This window comes from Macaca fascicularis, chromosome 2 (assembly GCF_037993035.2).
Source record: "Macaca fascicularis isolate 582-1 chromosome 2, T2T-MFA8v1.1".
Classification (NCBI taxonomy): Eukaryota; Metazoa; Chordata; class Mammalia; order Primates; family Cercopithecidae; genus Macaca; species Macaca fascicularis.
The window spans coordinates 3428454-3445731 of record NC_088376.1 but is presented as its reverse complement, the minus strand read 5'-3'; the positions used below and the strand labels follow the sequence as shown (position 1 = coordinate 3445731).

General features: G+C 51.3%; 1 protein-coding gene and 1 long non-coding RNA gene across 15 annotated transcripts in view; one reads left to right on the top strand and one right to left on the bottom strand.

The window, feature by feature from the left end:
- Positions 1-17278, top strand: part of LOC135969585 (uncharacterized) — a 305912-nt gene that overhangs the window by 40177 nt on the left and 248457 nt on the right. The gene's annotated exons all lie outside the window — the stretch shown is intronic.
- XXYLT1 (xyloside xylosyltransferase 1) overlaps positions 1-17278 on the bottom strand; it is a 196281-nt gene that overhangs the window by 129448 nt on the left and 49555 nt on the right. Inside the window, exon 1 of one of the 14 annotated variants that reach the window (XM_065539693.2) lies at positions 8229-8300. The exons of the other annotated variants lie outside the window; for them this stretch is intronic. The gene's annotated coding sequence lies outside the window, so the exon portion shown is untranslated. Of the gene's footprint in view, positions 1-8228; positions 8301-17278 lie in introns of those variants that run through there. 14 annotated transcript variants of the gene reach the window in all.

Genomic DNA, 17278 nt, shown 5'->3' with positions numbered 1-17278 from the left:
CTGGCCAAAAAAATAAAAATAAAAAAACTGACAGTAACCTGACAGAATAATTAGCAAATCTAAAAATGTGTCAATCCAAAGATGAACAGAACCTCAAAACCACACACTGTCCAGTATTATCCAGTGGAGAGGAGACTTGGCCGTAAGTTTTAGAACATTCTGGTTCCTCTACCCACCATCCTTCCTCAGCTTTCGCTGCCACATATAAAGACTGCCATGTCTACCAGCAGCCCCAGAAGGAGAAAATCTGGGACTCCTAATAATACTTATTGATTTGGGGTCCACAAGCCCAAGTTAAGAGGATATCTTGAGACTATCCGATGCATAGCTTCCAGTCTTCTGTATCCAGAGATACCCACCCAGGTCATCTTGGAAGAAGAATTATTTTAGATAAATTCAGAGAAGATAGTGGGTTGTAACTATTCTTAAGGACAAGAGTAGTTTGTTTCTCTGTTAACACACTACAATTCACAACGTAGAAATCACGAGATAATTTTTTTAAATAATCTTGGAATAAAGAAGGCTTTTCTAGATGTCACACAAAATCTAAAAGTCAAAAGATAGGTCTGACAACACAAATTTAAAAAAGAAATTTTGTACAGATGGGCTCTCACTATGTTGTCCAGGCTGGTCTCGACTCCTGGCCTCAAGCAATCCTACTGCCTTGGCCTCCCAAAGTGCTGGAATTACAGGTGTGAGCCACCACACCTGCCCACAACACAAATTTTTAAAAAATCTTCATAGAAAAAAAAAGTTAAAAGACTGCAAAAAAAAAAAAAAGTTTTCAATGTATTTCAGGAACAAAAATGCTTATTTCTTTAACAAATGCAAAGCTCCTTGAAATTACTAAACATCAACAACTCAATAGAAAAATGGGGGCCAGGCGCGGGGGCTCAAGCCTGTAATCCCAGCACTTTGGGAGGCCGAGACGGGTGGATCACGAGGTCAGGAGATCGAGACCATCCTAACATGGTGAAACCCCATCTCTACTAAAAAATACAAAAAACTAGCCAGGCGAGGTGGCGGGCGCCTGTAGTCCCAGCTACTCGGGAGGCTGAGGCAGGAGAATGGCGTAAACCCGGGAGGCGGAGCTTGCAGTGAGCTGAGATCCGGCCACTGCACTCCAGCCTAGGCGACAGAGCGAGACTCCGTCTCAAAAAAAAAAAAAAAGAAAAGAAAAGAAAAATGGGCTAAGGGCATAAATAGTTCATAGAAAAGAAATTCAGTGATTCTTACCATATGAAAGGAGATCCAATTTCACTCAAAAGAAAGAAAACTTAATATTCTATAATGATACATATTTCACCTATCAAATTGACTTGTACCCACCCCTTCACCTCACTGAAAATCCCTGGGAGCCACATATCATTCAAGAGAGCAGCAGACACAATGCCAACACCAGGCTTGGGACTGACATCGATACACTGAGGGAATATGCAGGCACCGGAGAAAACCCACAAAAGAACTGAACCGAACATTAAAATCTCCTTCTGTAAAACACAAAGAACAGAGCTCTAGCTACCACTCAGGCCTTTAAAGTAAGGAGCAAATGGCCTGACGGACACATCCTCTCCACTGTGTCAGTGTTTCTCCAGCAGGATTCCTCTGCACCGTGTTTTTGCCATCGGTCTATTATTTACTCCTCACAGCCCCTCTGAGCAGTGTGCTGGGACCGTCGTCCTCCATGCCTTCAGGGCTATGAGGCCAGGCACTGCTGTGCTTCGTGTCTGAGGTCATCAGGCAACTTGGGGACACATTAGTCAAGTCAGCCCCCGGAACAGAGGCTGAGACGAAGGTGGGGGCATCAGCTGACACCTCAGCAAGGGACAAGAAAAGCTGACGACCAACTGAGGAAATGACGGTCACGTCAGACACAGCATCAAGGAGGAGGCGAGGGAACTGCTTTTAAAAAGCCTCAGGTTTTTGTTTCTGATAGAGCTTAGAATGTGCCACAGGCAGTGTTAGAGAAAACGATCATTGGCCAGGCACAGTGGCTTACGCCTGTAATCCCAGCATTTTGGGAGGCCGAGGCGGGTGGATCACGAGGTCAGGAGTTCGAGATGAGCCTGGCCAGGATGATGAAACCCCATCTCTATTAAACATACAAAAATTAGCTGGATGTGGTGGCGGATGCCTGTAGTCCCAGCTACTTGGGAGGCTGAGGCAGAAGACTCGCTTGAACCCAGGAGGTGGAGGTTGCAGTGAGCTGAGATCGCGCCACTGCACTCCAGGCTGGCGACAGAGCAAGACTCTGTCTCAAAAAAAAAGAGAAAACTATCATCACCTTAAGTAAAGCTGGCATGGGTCTGCGGTTAAAAGGTCCTCTCTCTCTTTCTCTTTCTCTCTCTCTCTCTCATACACACACATACACACACACACACACACACACACACACACACACACTCAGTGGTATCTCCATGTTCCAGTCTGAACTGCTGGCCAGCCAGCCAGCCAGCCAGGTCAGAGATGAATGACAAGGTGGCCAGAAGACCAGTCCTGGCAGCCTCAGTGGTCGAGCCAAAGCCTGGTCTGTGCAGGGACTGTGGTCTTCATGGGTTGTTCAGGCAACACGTATCTCACTCCCCACAACCACAATGTGCTGGAAAAGCCAAGACGAACTTCATGAACACGCTTGACCTGTGGCAACCCTCAGGACCCAGCAGCCCCACAGCATCCAGCCAGGCTAGGAAACGCCGGGGCAGTCGGTTAACAAATGTCTACAGCCCTCCGCTAAGATGGTGTGACACTGTTTTCAGATGCACCCACAAAAGGGAAGCCCTAACAGACCCCATTAGGGACGGTTTATAAAGCAGTTTCACGTGCAGGATAATCCCAATCATGCAAGATCATCAGAGCACACATTTTCCTCCCGCTGCAAAGTCAGTAAACAGAGGCCGGGGGAGAGTTTCGAAGGGACTCTTGAGAAACACTCACACATTGCCTGTCGGGATTTTGCCAAACTCCGGAAAAACCTGTCAAACTGTGGCAATCAACAAACTCCGGGAAAGTCTGCCAATTGTTCCTAAAATGAAATAACTACCAAAAGACCCAGCTACTGTACTTTCAGGCATTTATACCAGAGAAAAAAAATTTATGTCCATACAACAAAATGCAGCTTTAGTCACACTAGCCCCAAACTGGGGACAACTCAGCTGTCCTTAAATGGATGGTTAAGCAAACTGTGGTGTATTCACACGATGAAACATGACTCAGCAATTAAAAAGTGAATTCCTGACACGGGCAACAACTTGAATGAATCTCTTGAGCATTACGTTGAGAAAAAAGGCCTATCCCAAAAGGTTACGTACTTTAGAATTCCACTGATACACATTCTTGAAATCACATTCTTGACATTCTTGAAATACAGAAATGAAGGAGGAAAACAGTGGTTGCTAAGGGTGTGGCTAGAAAAGGCAGCATGAAGGATCTTTGTGGGGATAAATCTTCTCAACTTGATGGTATCCAAGTCAAAATCCTGGCCGGGCGCGGTGGCTCATGCCTGGAATCCCAGCACTTTGGGAGGCCGAGGCGGGTAGATCACCTGAGGTCAGGAGTTTGAAACCAGCCTGGGCAACATGGTAAAACCCTGTCTCTAGTAAAAATACAAAAATTAGCCAAATGTGGTGGCGGGCAACTGTAATCCCAGCTACTTGGGAGGCTGAGGCAGGAGAATCGCTTGAACCCGGGAGGTGAAGGTTGCAGTGAGCCAAGATCGTGCCACTGAACTCCAGCCTGGGCAACAGAGCAAGGTTCTGTCTCAAAACTAACAAACAACAACAACAAAACCAATATCCTGGTTGTTGTATTTGTTATAGTTTTTGCAAGATGTTACCACTGGGGGAAAGTGGGTAAAGGATTTCTGTATTGCTTCTTACAACCTCATGGTAATCTACAATTATCTTAAAATTTAAAGATTAATTTTTATTTTATTTTATTTTTTGAGATGGAATCTCACTCTGTCGCCCAGGCTGGAGTGCAGTGGCGCCACCTCAGCTCACTGCAAGCTTCGCCTCCCAGGTTCACAACATTCTCTTGCCTCAGCCTCCCAAGTAAATGGGACTACAGGCGCCCGCCACCACGCCTGGCTAATTTTTTTGTACTTTTAGTAGAGACGGGGTTTCACTGTGTTAGCCAGGATGGTCTCGATCTCCTGACCTCGTGATCCACCCACCTCGACCTCCCAAAGTGCTGGGATTACAGGTGTGAGCCACCACACCTGGCCTAAAGTTTAATTGTAAAAGAGAGTGAAAGGGAAAGACTCAAGAGTCAACCAAATGAAACATGTAGCCAATTCAAGAATGTGAATCCTGCATGGATACTAGATGGCAATAAGGTATTATTTATTGTTAATTTTGCTAAATGTAATAAAAATAGTGTATGTATACACAAATAGTACTTTTCAACCAGGCACGGTGGCTCACGCCTGTGATCCCAGCACTTCGGGAGGCCGAGGTGGGTGGATCACTTGAGGTCAGGAGTTCAAGACCAGCCTAAGCAACATGGTGAAACCCCATCTCTACTAAAAATACAAAAATTAGCTGGGCATGGTGGCACGTGCCTGTGATCCCAGCTACTCGGGAGGCTGAGGCAGGAGAGTCACTTGAGCCCGGAAGGCGGAGGTTGCAGTGAAAGAAGATTGTGCCATTGCCCTCCATCCTGGGTGACAGAGCGAGACTCCATCTCAAAAAAAAAAAAAGGGGGGGCTTTTCTGTTAGAGAGATTTATCAAAGTATTTTAAAATGAAATAATAATATCTGGTATTTGCTTCTGGGGGAGAGGTAGTGGATGGGAGTGGAGATGAAAAGGGGCAGGCCATGAGTTGGTAACTACTGAAGCCGGTGATGAGTACAAAGGCATTCATTACGCTCTCCTCTCTCCTTCTGTGGATATTTGAAATTTCCATAATAAAAGGTGGAGGGGGAAAAAAAGGCCCACAGAGGATGTTCAGTGCCTCGCCATCAGTAAGAGAGAGAAACAAGACTTTAACCTGGGTCTCCAGACCCTTCCACCACAGGCTGAGCCAGCCTGGAAGAGCCACGAGGGCAGGTGAGGAGCTTCCCCTGCAGACTGTGGGATGGCTCGCAGGTCTAAGGAGCGCCTGGGGGGCCACGCCTGCAGGTCCCGTGTGGTTGCTCACTAATCAGCGTACGGTGTGCAAAGCAACCCCACACACAGTTGGTGGCACTGCAGATGGAGGCCACCAGGCCTGGGAGACTCAGCTACATCAGAGATGCCACACGTCTGGCTGGGCAGGAGGGCTCCAGGAAACAGCCAGCCCTGCCCTTCTTCGACAGAGGGTTTGGAGGTTCTCAGGCAACAAGAAAACAGTGCCTTCATTCTATCCACCTTGGAAAACGGGACCGACAGACGGGCCTTCTGGTGTGCACAAGATGTTCTACCTTGTACAAGAGGTGTACGCTCTGTGGAAAAAAGGTAGCCTTGCTCAAATACCACATCCTTCTCAAAGCCTTCCCCGAATTCCTGAGCCAAAGGTGCTGCCTCCTTGGCACTCCATGGCTCTCTCTGTGCTGAGATCCCCTTGTATCAGTTACTTACTGCTGCATAACCAGTTAACCCAAAACTTAGCAGCTGCAAACAACAAATATGTTATTTATCTTACAGTTTCTGAGACAACTCAGGCAAGCTTAGCCTCTGCCCCACAGGCTGCAATCAAGGTTGGCTAGGGCCCAACTATGTAAAGACTCAATTCCCCGCTCACTCCTGTGGCTACTGGTGGGCCTCAGAGCCTCCCTGGCTGTTGGCCAGAGACATCAGTTCCTCACCATGCAGACCTCTCCATAGGGCAGCTCACATCATGGCAGCTAAGTTCCTCCAGGCAAGGCTCAGAGAGAAAGAAAGTGCCCAAGACAGAAGTGGCAGGCTTTTATAACACAGTCCCAGAGTGACAGGCCATCACTTTTGTCAGATTCTATTCACTAGAAGCATGTCAGTAAGTCCAGCCTACATCAAGGGACAGGGACCCCACCAGGGCATGACTCCTAGGAGGCAGGGATCACCAGGAGCCATGTTAGAGGCTGCCCACCACATCCCCCAACAGAGATGGTATTTGGATGACACCTATTTCTTTCTTTTTTGTATGACAGGTGTTTGTACATTTATGCAAATGTCCTAGTCCCCAACTAGAAAGTGAAGCTGTGAGGGCAAACCCCACATCCGACTCACATCTGTTCCCCTCCCGTCCTGTGCCTAGCACAGCATCGTCCTGGTGGCAGCTCTGTATCTGAGAGCGGCAGTCAGCCCACCTGCCCGCCACCCACACACCTGCTGAAGAGGCCCAGGTGGCTACGTGTGGCACCACACGGTCCCACCTGCTCTGGACCTGGCTGACTGGACCAACCACAACAAAAAAACCAACAATGTATGACCTGCAGGCTGGTCTACGGAAAAACACCAAGAGACGACGCTCGTGCCGGGAAAATCACAACAAAGGCCGTGCAAGCTTCAGTTCTGCAGGACAGAAAAGCACATTGTTGAAGGGCAGCTGTAGAGAGGAGAAAATAAAGAAGTGTAGACAGAAACAATGATTCCATTTGAGAGAAAGAGAAGAAATCACCAAAAGATCGGTCCCCAGAGCTGCCCCTAATAAACCCTCTGTCACGGAGCTGAGCTGCGTGAGTCCCACTTTCTCACGGGGGGGCAAGGTGAGGGAAAGGAAGGGCAGAAAAAGAGAGAGTGGCCAGAGTCCCGGGGAGGTCACTGGGCGAGGGCCACGACACCCGGCAGGAGACTTGCAAGAGGAGTCTCCCTGAGGTTAGCTCCCAAATCAGCTCACCATCAGAAGCTCGCTCCTACCCTAGGCACTGTGAATTCTCCAAATCTCACAGGTCTGTGATTAAGGACTATAACAGACAAACCTTATTATGTGATCGATGATGCTTTAAAAAAAAATAAAATAAAATACTGTACCTGACCCCCTCAACCCAAGACAGAAGGGAAGCCACCGCCCGCCTTCCCGTACGTGGCTCACTCGCCTCTCGGGGAGAAGCTATGTCCCAGAATGTAAGATGCCAGTGGGGTAAGGACAGGAACCGGCTCACCCTCTTAGGAAGGCAGTCCTCACCTAGGGCAAGAAGCCCGTATAGATGACAGACAGAGGAAGTGAAAAAGCCAAGGGTTAAGGCAAAGGAGACCTACGCCAGGTCCCCGGAGACAAGCCGCTCGCAAACTCTTTCATCATGGGAGGGCCACACCCGCTGGATCCCGCTCGCCTGGCGGATCACGCTGCTGCTGCGCGCTCCTGTCCACCCAGGGTGGGCACCCCCCTCACCACCTCGGCCCCATCGAGGACTGTCAGATTCTACAGAAACGTTCCGACTCTTGCCATCTCAGCCACATCAGACCCGACTTAGGACCCTCCGGGACCTTTACAACCCCAGAGGTCGGTGTGAGGCAGCCCCACCGACGCCGCACACTCGCGTCCTTCCGACAGGCACAGCCGGGGACAGGGCTCGGGCGAGGCCTTCAAGCCAAAACGGAGAGCTGAGCACGCCGAGGCAGTGGGAAAGCCGAGCGCGGGTCTGACCCAGAGAAAACAGCAGCCACTCTGGCTGGAGAGCAGGATGGACGGGGGAGCAGCAGGACCGCTGACGGGGAAAACCCGCCAGGCAAGGGGAGCCCAGGCCCACACCCTGCAGCCCGCCCTCTCTGGAGGCCCAGCTCTCGCCCGGAATACTCCAAAGGACATCTAGAAGCCGGAGTAAGGGGGAGAGAACACAGAAACCCAGGCCCGAGACTCAGTCCAGGGCAGTTGACCAGCAGGACCTGGCCATCGGCAACTACACACAGGGCTTGAGTACTGAACTAGTCTTCTCCAGCCAGGGACAGTGCACAAAGTTCGGGACAAAGAGAAGATGCACAGCAACGTCAGCCCCAGAGGCAGCTTGGCAAGCACACTAGAGGGACAGCCAGGGATTTGACACCATCTGGACAGCAGCAGCCACTGCCCAGGCTGAGGCCCCGGCCGCCCCGTGCACCCTGGCCCAGAATGGCTGCCCGGCCCCTCCCTCAGCCTTCACCCCAAGCCTTTAAGGCCCGTGCTAACCTCTCATCCTCCTCCTCAAAGCTTCCTCTCTGTGCCCGGACAGAACTGACCGCGTCTGGTGCATTCTGCACGCAAACAACCCCCCACGGCCCGCTGAAGTCGGGACAGGACAGGACACTGCTCTGCTGACCTCTGGCCTCCTGCTCCCTGCGTGACACCCACTCACCTGGGGTCCCTCCACCAACCAGAAGGTGAGCTCCCTGCACACAGCGGGCAGGAGGACGGACTCCTCATGGGTGAGGCGAGGCGAGGCCCAGAATAAAAGCTGGCTGACCTCCTGGCAAGAAGTAAGAGCCAGCTGATGCCTTTGACCCACAGCCAAGAATGTAAAAGAAGACCTTGACAAATTAAAAGACAGAATCTAATGAAGGGGACCAAAATGGGAAGTATGACTGTTCAACCAATTTGGCAACTATTTTCCTTAGCTTAGAAAGAGCTTCTGGCATTAAATGAGTGGAAAACGGTCTCTACCACGTTACTATTTTTAGCATTTCATGACAAATTTGCTCAGCTGTCCCTCTTCAGAATAACAGAACTCAAACGCCTCAAATTCGCTCCATACGAGCTGCCAGAAAATGGTTTTCACTGAAATCACTGGACACATGTTTATAACCTTTGTTCAGTATTTGTTCAGATGTTTTCACTCAGGCAAGTTCCTGAATGTCCGTTTTTTCCTTTGCTTTCTTCCACACGAGCACCCCCGCTCCTTCTCACAGCTGAACGCTGGCAGTCAAAGGCAGCACCCGCCACACCAGGAATCAGAGTTCCCCAGGCTTGGGGAACCATCCAGAAATGGCTATCCCAAAAATTCAAGCTCCTGGTTGTGACTGACCCTAAGGAGTGTTCAGAGGCCACTGGATTCACCAGAAGCTGTGGGATTCCACCCCCACATGGTTCTCCAGTAGGGTTAAGAAAAGGGGCAAAGGCGGGCCGGGCATCGTAACTCACGCCTGTAATCCCAGCACTCTGGGAGGCTGAAGCAGGTAGCTCACCTGAGGTGAGGAGCTCGAGACCAGCCTGGCCAACATGGTGAAACCCCGTCTCTACTAAAAATACAAAAATTAGCCGGCGTGGTGGCGGGCACCTGTAATCCACCTACTCGGGAGGTTGAGGCAGGAGAATCTCTTGAACGGGGAGGTGGAGGTTGCAGTGAGCTGAGATCGCGCCACCGCACTCCTGGCTGGGTGACAGAGCGAGACTCCGTCTTGGGAAAAAAAAAAAAAGAAAAAGGGCTAAGGCAATGAGCCAGTTCTAGCAGATTGAGGTGACCCCTAAAATAAAGTAGTTCAAGATACAAAACGGTATTCATTTAATTCACTTGATGAATATTTATCGACTGCCTACTGTGGGTCCGTATATCGTTCTAGAAACTGGGAACACAGCAGTGAATGAAACACAGAGAACTTCCTGCCCCCATGGAGCTTACATGGGGCAGACAGATGATCAAAACAAACAAGCAAAAAGCAAAATCCATTCCACATGAGCAGATGATAAGAACTATGAAGAGAAAGAAAGCAGGGAAGGGCCAGGGCCATCATCAGAGAAGATGAGCACGGTTTCACACAGGATGGCCAGGGATGGCCTCATTGCACAAACATCTGGAGGAGGAGATGGGGCAGCCACGGGAATGCCCCTGGGAGAGTGGCCCTGGTGGAGGGAGCAGGAAGTGGGGGTGGCCATGGCAGGGGGCGTGACAGCACAGTGCAGGCTGAAGGCAGGGCTGCTGGATCCGATGGGGTCGGATCTGACGGGATCGGATGGGAGGATCTGCCACTGGGAAGAAAAGGGCCTTGCCCACAGGCTCACAGACACGTGGCGACAGTTATATTCTGGTCAGCTGCACCTGGTGTGGCCTTTTGGGGACACACAGAACAGGCTGAGTTCCAGTTTCCCAGGACAGCCCTTCAGAAGACAGGCAGTCTTCTGAGGCAGGGTCCCCAAGCCCCATGCGAGCAGGTACAGGTCAGTGGCCTGTTAGGAACCCGGCCACATAGCAGGAGGCGGGAGGCGGGCCAGTGAGCATCACTGCGTGAGCTCCACCTCCCGTCAGATCAGCAGCAGCGGCCTCAGATTCTCAAAGAAACACAAACCCCACTGTGAACTGCGCATGCGAGGGATCTAGGCTGCACCCTCCTTATGAGACTCTGACTAATGCCTGATGATCTGCAGTGGAACCGTTTCATCCCAAAACCAATCCCCGCCACCCCTCGGTCCACTGAAAAACTGTCTTCCATGAAACCAGTCACTGGTGTCACAAAGGCTGAGGACTGCTGTTCCAAGGTGTTTAGGCCCAGTTCCCTTGGGGGTTGGTGTCGAGAACCCTCGGTCACCCTTTGGGTTGAGATCCTCTGAAAAAACCACTTGTTGGTCAGTGCCGCGAGGGCGCTCCACCCACGGTGTGCCACCAGACACGCACCTCCTCTTCAACAGCTCTGTCCCCGGGGCCCCCGCCACAATTCATGATCCCAGATGATCCAGGGAAGATCCTCCCAGTGCCTCTGGGTCCAAGGCAAACCCAAAGCTATTGCAAATCTGGAAGTACAGCCGAGGAAGTGAATAATTAAAATGGCACCCCCAACGACATGCTCTGTTGGCAGGGGGCAGGAAAGGCTGACTGATAGGAGGTAGCTGTGCTTGGAAGTTGAGGCTTTCCTGCCCACACCTGCATCCCAACAGAGAGCTACACAAGTGTTATTTATTTATTACCTTTATCTGAGGGCAGCATTTCTTTTCTTTTTTTTTTTTTTTTGAGACGGAGCTTCGCTCTTGTTGCCCAGGCTGGAGTGCAACGGCACGATCTAGGCTCACCGCAACCTCTGCCTCCCAGGTTCCAGCGATTCTCCTGCTTCAGTCTCCCGAGTAGCTGGGATTACAGGCGTGCACCACCACGCCCAGCTAATTTTGTATTTTTGGTAGAGACAGGGTTTCTCCACGTTGGTCAGGCTGGTCTTGAACTCCCAACCTCAGGTGATCTACCTGCCTCGGCCTTCCAAAGTGCTGGGATTACAGGTGTGAGCCACCATGCCCAGGCGAGGGCAGCATTTCTTAAAGTGAGTACTGTGGAACAACTCGTTCTCAGAATGTGAATAGGTATTCGTCAGAAAGGCATTCTGTGGTCAATCATGTTTAAGCAATGTTGGTTACGCAAAGCTGAATGTTTTTTACTGCAGTACTTATCAGAGCTTTTGGTTTGCTGACATGTACTTGACCCTCCAAGAGGAAAAGTAACTAATACTATCTAACACTTACCAAGCATCTCTCCGTATCAGGCCCTGGGACTTTTCACACAGTATCTCAGTCAGTCCTCCTCACAACCCTAGTGAGTCCTACAGGTCATTATTCCCATTTTACAAAGAATGCTTCTCAGAGAAGGCAGGTTTTTCACTCGAGATCTGTGTTAGGAGTCACGAGGGGTTTAGGCAATACCAGATGTTATTTTGGTTTCTGAAACCAAAACATTAGGAGCCATCGCAGGTGGGAGATTCAGAAGCCACTTTGTCCCCTGCGTCACTGGGGTGGAACACAGAACTCTCTGGTAAACCAGGTTAGAGAACGTGGCTTAGGCTCAAAGTCTGAGCAAGACCTTAGTCTCCTCCAGCCCGGATTGCATGAGGGGTAGAGAAGAGAGCAGAGGCCAGCCCTGTTCCAGTTCACTTCTCCTGCCTCAGGGCTAAGAAGAAAACTCCAGAAAGAAGGAAAGCCCCCTACGTGCATGGGACCATGCTCACTAATAAAGAGGGTCCTGGAGTCACATTCTACTCCACACTCCTATGGGGCAGAATCAGGGAGGGAGGAGGCTCTCCCGCTCCCCTACATCAGCCAACCAGGATACTAAAGGCAGAGTGAGAACTCACTCCCAGGCCTGCCGACCCCACCCACGTCCACACTAAACCAGCCCCCACCCAGTCAATCCTCAGACCACTCCTTTCTGAAGCAAGCAGGGGCCACAGGGCTAACTATGGGAACCAGCATGCGCCCTCCGCCCCTTTCACAGCCAGGATCTCAGGGGCTGGAAAACCATCTAAATACGGCTCCCACAATTGTAGGGGGCCCTTGTGTCTGCCTTCTCCTGGTACTGAGGCTGATGGGGTGGGGGCAGAGAAGAGGCTGCCCTGGAATCTCCAATCCTTACCTACCGTACCCCAGGTTCCAGAAGGCACGCACATCCCCCTGCAGGAACCCTCCCCTTAGAAACATGTCTGCCTCATGACGGTTAAACATTGATTACTGAACAGTTTCCTGATTCAGTTTAAACTGAACAAAGTTATGAAGTTCTATAAACTAGCCTTAAAACCCTCCTCTGTTTTATGAAACTGATCTAAAAGAACAGTAGAGAATACTAAGACCTCCCATGGCAGTGAATAGAAGTACAAAAAGTACAGAAGAAATGAAAACTCAATGTGGCTTTTACTACATTTGTCAAATTTTACTTAAGGAAAAAAGAAAAGATGGTATTTTAAATGCTTTCTGCAAAAGGCCACACACACGCTGACTTCAATATTTCACAGCAAGCAGGCAGGAAGGAAAGAAGGAAGGAGGAAGGGAGTGAGGGAGGAAGGAGCTGCCAGTCTAGAATTTCCCGTGTGGATTTTGCCCCAAGCCTGCAGGCATTCTGGCCCTGCCTCAATTTTTTCTCATGCAGGCCTGTGAACCTAGGCTAAGAAACATCCAGTGTCAATTACCCGAATCTTACATCAGCCTCTGCCACCCAGCAACAGTGACCCAAAGTGGACCCAAGAATGTCCTTGAAAGAGTCCAGCCATCTGCCCGCAGCCTCAAGACAATAAGGCCCCCATGACAGACACTGAAATAAGGACTCTCGGGGGGGTAACACCCAGGATGCCCGGAGAGCTGGACGGGGTCACCCCAATTTGTTGCCAGCTGGCTTTGCTGTTCTTTTCTACAATGGCAAGCGTCATACTAGGCTTCAACAGATGCGGGCAGAGGAGGCTCGGGCCCAAATCCTATCTTTTGAGGGATTTTATAACAGCTTGCATTTGTCTGGTCTTTTTATCCACTCCCATACATCTCTCCGTAGGAAACATGAGCAGGCTGGGGCTGATGGTGGTGATAATCACATGCTGGATGTCATGGAGATTTCAGAAACTCTGATGCTGGGAGCTGGGGGTGAAGGGGAGGGTGGGGGGAGATATGAAGCAGTTTTAGCGGCATTACTTTTTTTTTTTTTTTTTTTTTTTTTAGACAGAGTCTCACTCTATTACTCTGTTGCCCCGGCTGGAGTACAGTGGTGCGATCTAGGCTCAACGCAACCTCCACCTCCCATGTTCAAGTGATTCTCCTTCCTCAGCCTCCTGCGTAGCTGGGATTACAGGCACATGCCACCACGCCTGACTAATTTTTTTTTAATTTGGTAGAGATGGGGTTTTACCACGTTGTCCAGGCTGGTCTTCAATTCCTGACCTCAAGTGATCCACCCACCCCAGCCTCCCAAAGTGCTGGGATAACAGGCGTGAGCCAGCAGCATTACTTTATTTCTAGCTCATGTGACCCTGAAAGGCAGGCAGGTCAGAGTTGGCAATTATCACATAAGGAGCAAGAGGTGACGTGTCTTGAAGAGAATCTGCTTATCCCCCATCAGAAGCTCTTCCCAAAAGGCAAAAGTGGGTGGTCTAAGAGTCTTTGAATAACTCTAGCCCCACACCCTTTGGTGCTGTTTGGAGGCAGAACTCACATCACCTCTGAAACAGCTAACAACAATGACTGCGTACTTACAATGTGCCAGGCACGGTGCTAAGTACCATCTTAATTTTCTCAAGTCAGAACTGTGCTATCCCCACTTGAAAGAGGAGGAGACTGCAGTCCAGAGAGGAGCCAAGCTAACACTTGGGGAACCTAAGTTCCACGCACTGTTCCAAGCCGGTGACACAGACGAACTCATTCCATTCTCATAACAACCCCATGACACATGAAGAGTTGTTATCCCCATTTTACCAATGGGAAAAGCAAGACCTCGAGAAGTTCAGTAACTTGGCCACAGTCTCACAGCTACTCAGTGATGGGGCTGCCATGAATCCAGGCACACTGGTTCCAGGGTCTACGCTTTTTAAATTTTTTTTATTTTTTTATTTTTGAGACGGGGTCTTGCTCTATCTCCTAAGCTGCAGTGCAGTGGTGTGATCTCGGCTCACTGCAACCTCTGCCTCCTGGGTTCAAGTGATTTTCCCACCTCAGCCTCCTGAGTAGCTGGGACTACAGGTGCCCACCACCACACCTGGCTCATTTTTTTGTATTTTTAGTAGAGACGGGGTTTCACCATGTTGGTCAGGCTGGTATCGAACTCCTGACCTCAGATGATCCACCCACCTCGGCCTCCCAAAGTGCTGGGATTACAGGCGTGCACCACTGCGCCCAGCCGGGCCCATGCTCTTAACCACGACACCATAGGGTCTCTTTTAAGTAACCTCCCAAGATCACAAAGCCTTGACCTTGGGAGTCATAGTGTTGCAATTTGCACCCAGCTCTGTCCGATCCTGAGCCTGGACTCCTACTCTCTCTGATACACCAATCCCCCTTTCGGCCTGCTCAGACCTGCCTGCCTCAGTGCTCCCTACACTGGACATCAAGAGACATCAGACGCAGCCACGCACAGCCCCATGCAGTACAATGAATGGAGCCTATCGCATGGAATGGTGAAGTGGTCCTTCAAAACCTCTGGGCTCCCACAGCCCATGGCCAGTGGCACTTGTCAGGAGGCAGACACTACCAGCAGGATGTGTGTGATGGGGCCCAAGCGAGGGACATGGGACCTTTGAAAAGTGACTATCCACATTCTTTAAGCATGGGCCACATAGAGAGACTTCCTTCCAAAGAATACAGTATGGCGAGGGGGAAAAGAATAATGTACAGCGAAGAAACCTGAGAAACACGACTTCCGCCCAGTGATCAAGGTCAACAGCAACAGTGATAAACCATGTACCCTTGATAGGATGTGGTGTGTCACTGATGTGGTGTGAAGGAAACAGCTCTTCTCCTCTGCGGGGTCCCCCCATCACCTCCCACAAACCCATACCCTCGGTCTAATGATGAGAAAAACATCAGATAAATCCTAATTCGGGAACCCTCTACAAAACAGCTGACTGGTATTTCTCAAAACTGTCAAGGTCGTCAAAACCAAGGCAAGTTGGAGAACACTTCACAGCCACTTCCTCCAGGAAGCCTTCCTTCTTCCTGCAAATGCCTGTGACCTGTCCTCTTCTGAAGCCCTCAGCATTGGGTGGCTCTTCACGTTGTTTGCCCTCATTGCTGGACCATGCCACCTGCCCCAGTGACATGAGCCCATGAAGCAGCAGCCCAGCAAACATCTCTGAGACACCGAGGGTGGCCAGTACCACGTCTTGCACACAGCAGTGCTTGGTATAGGCGGGATATTGACAAAGGATTGACCGCAGGACAGCAGAGCCTTCCAGGGGTGCATGGGCAACGACAGGAGAGTCTCCTGGGGGCCTCTGGCCCGTCTAGAGCCCTGCCGCTTGTCTGGAGGCCTGCCTGCCCCGCTCGGGGTAAACCCACACGATGGAGGCCTGCCTGCCCCGCTCGGGGTAAACCCACACGATGGAGGCCTGCCTGCCCCGCTCGGGGTAAACCCACACGATGGAGGCCTGCCTGCCCCGCTCGGGGTAAACCCACACGATGGAGGCCTGCCTGCCCCGCTCGGGGTAAACCCACACGATGGAGGCCTGCCTGCCCCGCTCGGGGTAAACCCACACGATGGAGGCCTGCCTGCCCCGCTCGGGGTAAACCCACACGATGGAGGCCTGCCTGCCCCGCTCGGGGTAAACCCACACGATGGAGGCCTGCCTGCCCCGCTCGGGGTAAACCCACACGATGGAGGCCTGCCTGCCCCGCTCGGGGTAAACCCACACGATGGAGGCCTGCCTGCCCCGCTCGGGGTAAACCCACACGACCACAGATCACACACCGTAGCAGAGCCCATGCTGCTGTGCTGCAGCCGACAGCGCCTCAGGCCGTGTGACCAGGGGGGGAAGCTGGCAGCCCCGGAGGAGTTGCCCTTGGCTCCCTCCCGCTCCAGTGCGGCAAAAGATGTTTTCTTTTCCATTGCGTAAGATGCTTCCAGTGGCGACAAACCCAACACCGCAGACAAATGGAAATAAAAGCCCCGTGGATGTGGGTGAAGAGCAGAGTGGCTGTGTCTGCGGAGGGCACAAAGGCAGGCACGCGTGAGCAGCGAGACCGGCCACATGTGAACCCCCAACAAGCAGCGAAGAGAAAAACAAGCTCTGATCAAAATCAGAGCCAGCATGTCCCGCCTGGCAGGGCCCCTTCGCTCTTCCTGAGGCCCTTGCTTAGATGTGGTTCTGGGCACTGCTGCTCTAAGGGGGCCATCAGGGCAAAACTCATGGGTTTGATCAGCCCAACCCTATCCCAGCCATGTCCCCTCTGCAGGGCTGTGACATGGGGCCCAGAAGACAGGCAAGGATGCCAAGTCCTGTAAGTTTCACAGGGCTGGGCATGTGTAAGAGGCTGGGGGTCCAGGTCTGGACATCAGAATGGGCATAAGCTCTGGACTGAGAACTCCAAGGGGCAGGGAGGACACAGATTACTGGAGAACTTGGAGAACTGGCCTGACTTCTCAGCTCCTCCCTTTCCATTCCTGTCCAGTGGGGACAGCCACTGTCTTGAAGCTTTTTTTTTTTTTTTTTTTTGAGACAGAGTCTCGCTCTGTCGCCCAGGCTGGGGTGCAGTGGCCGGATCTCAGCTCACTGCAAGCTCCGCCTCCCGGGTTTAGACCATTCTCCTGCCTCAGCCTCCCGAGTAGCTGGGACTACAGGCGCCCGCCACCTCGCCCGGCTAGTTTTTTGTATTTTTTAATAGAGACGGGGTTTCACCGTGTTAGCCAGGATGGTCTCGATCTCCTGACCTCGTGATCCGCCCGTCTCGGCCTCCCAAAGTGCTGGGATTACAGGCTTGAGCCACCGCGCCCGGCCGTCTTGAAGCTTTTAAGTGGCTGCCTGAGGTGGTCCACGTGAGACGTCAGACACTAACAGGCTTAGAACTGTACAGACACTAATAGGCTGGAAAACTGTAGAGAACCTCACCTGTGTGAGTCGACAACCCTGGGCAGCTGGGGGGTGACACACCCTGGCCTTGTAAGGGTCACCTCTGGCTCACTAATTCTACCTTGGGAACTATCATAGGAAAGAATCCTAATTAGAGAAAATAATCTGTATGCATGTG